Raw genomic sequence first — 2,342 nt, forward strand, 5'->3', positions numbered from 1 at the left:
AATAAATAAATAAATAAATAAATAAATAAATAAATAAATAAATAAATAAAATAAATAAATGAATAAAAATAATAAAAATCAAGTCAGAGCCAGGCATGTTGGCACACACCTGGAATCCTAGGACTCAGGAGATTGAGGCAGGAAGATTGTAAGTTTAAGACCTTGTCTCAAAAACCAAAACTAGTTAGGCATGATAGCACACACCTTTAATCCCAGCACTTAGGAGGCAGAGGCAGGCCGATTTTTGTGAATTTGAGTCCAGCCTGGTCTACACTGTGAGTTCCAGGCCAACCAAGGCTACATAGTGAGACAACCTTCTCTCAAAAGAAAACAAACCAAAATTAACACTGGCAAAGAAAAACAACAAGCCCAGCTAAGCAAAAACCTGAGTAAATACTTTATAGAGCTCTCTGTAGAGACTTTTCTGGGTCTCTGGACTTGGCATTTTATGTCCTCAAAATACCACAAACATATATGTCTATATCCATGCAGACCTGGTAGATTTTTTTGAAAAGGGGGGCAACAGGGCTAGAGAGATGGCTCAATGGTTAAGAGTACTGGCTGCTCTTGCAGAGGACCTAGGTTTAGTTCCCAGCACCCACATGGCAGCTAACAGCCATCCTTAACTCCAGTTCCAGGGGATCTAACACCCTCTTCTGACCTCCTTGGGCATTGTACAACATGGGCACACTGACATGCAGGTGATACACTTATATGCATAAAAATAATTTTAAAAATATTTTATTATTTTTATTTATGTGTTTGAGTATATTGCCTGCATGCAAGTGAGTGCAACTGTGTTGTGCAGTGCCTCAGAGGTCAGAAGAGGGCTTCAGATTTCCGTGGAACTGCAGTTAAGGACAGTTTGTAGCCAGCCACCATGTGGGTGTTGGGAATCGAACCCGGGTTCTCTGCAAGAGCAGTCAGTGCTCTTAACTGTGTCAGTGCTTTTAAATGCTGAGCCATCTCTCCAGCCCCAAAAAATAAAAATAATTTTTAAAAGGGAGGCAACAACTGAAATTGTCTTTTTTCTTCCTTTACCAAGACACAAAGGCATACGTGGGTTCCAGGTCATTCTGGATGGAAGGTGATGCTGATCCTTGCTAATCTGGATGGAATACCATATGGGAGATTCTGATGCTGGAAACCACTGTGTGTAGAATGCCATGGTACCCACCCTTGCTCCTCAGTACCCATCAAGAGATGTGACCAGCCAAGGCCCGATCTCCACAGGGGACTTACTTTGCAAGCTTTGTCCCTCCCAGCCCTCCTTCTGTGCCTACCTTCCCAGCCTCTTTGATCTCCAGTCACTTTGTGTCCAAGGTGGCCCTGCCTGCTCCTGCCTGCTCCATGAAAGAACGGAGAAACCATTGTCATCAAGGGACCCCCAGGGCTAGGGATCAGGTAGCAAGGCAGGGCAAGGGCAAGGGCACTTGGCATTTGACAAATGTTCCATCGTTCAGCTGGGAGTAGTATCATTGCCACCTGCCATGCTGCTGAGGGAGGCAAAGTTCTCTGTGTTAAGCCCTGAGCCATACAAAAGGCAGGTCCTACGGCACCATCACACAGACACCAGCGGCAGGCAGCCAGGATCAATGCCACAGACTCCTGATTCACAAACCCCACTCGATCTGGCCATCAGTCTTCCTGACCCCAAAAGCTTGTGCCTTTGAAACCACATGCAAGTCAGGCAGGCCTACAGGAGGCCTCTTTACAGGCCAAGGTCCACTGCCCTTCATACCAGCAGAGGCCTCTCATTTGGGCTCCAGGGTAACGTGGCTCCATGTAGCTCATCCACCCTCGGCCCAGCAGCCTCTACTTCAGCTGCTTAGCTAGCAGGAGCAAAGGCCCCCCACTAAACCCACTTTTTCCTATCTCCATTCCTTTTAATGCCAGAAGGCTTGTTGAGAATGGTTCCATGATAGAAAATAAACTGTTGCAAGTTCAACTGTGCCTATAAACTACTGTCTGGGAAAGCAAGCTGGAGGATGATGGTGGGTCCAAAGCCAGCTCTGCCACCTGGACAAGTGTCATACTCTGTGTCTCAGTTTCCCTACCTATAAAGAGGGTCATGGGGAGACCCTACCTCATAAGACCAGGTATGATGACATTATACACACACCTGGTATCCAAAACCCTCCTCATCAGGGATGACAAAGCCATAAGGTAAGAAGGATAGGGCAGGGCAGGGCAGGGCCCCAAGCAGGAAGGAGGGGCCCTGGCAGCTGGTATGGGAAGAGGGGAGGCTCTGAGTGAGAAGCCCAAGGCATGGACAAGCCCATCAGACAGCTCCCCATGGCACCAACAGAGACTCAAAACATAAGCCTGAAGCTGGGGCTGCC

General features: G+C 47.4%; 1 protein-coding gene across 1 annotated transcript in view; it reads left to right on the plus strand.

The window, feature by feature from the left end:
• The window catches only part of CUNH16orf71 (chromosome unknown C16orf71 homolog), a 23,502-nt gene extending 21,476 nt beyond the window's left edge, over nucleotides 1–2,026 (plus strand). The window contains 1 exon segment of the mRNA XM_029569683.1: nucleotides 1,046–2,026. The gene's annotated coding sequence lies outside the window, so the exon portion shown is untranslated.
• The last annotated feature ends 316 nt before the right edge of the window (nucleotides 2,027–2,342 follow it).

The sequence above is a fragment of the Nannospalax galili genome, unplaced genomic scaffold (assembly GCF_000622305.1).
Source record: "Nannospalax galili isolate Female #2095 unplaced genomic scaffold, S.galili_v1.0 scaffold471, whole genome shotgun sequence".
In the NCBI taxonomy this organism is placed as follows: Eukaryota; Metazoa; Chordata; class Mammalia; order Rodentia; family Spalacidae; genus Nannospalax; species Nannospalax galili.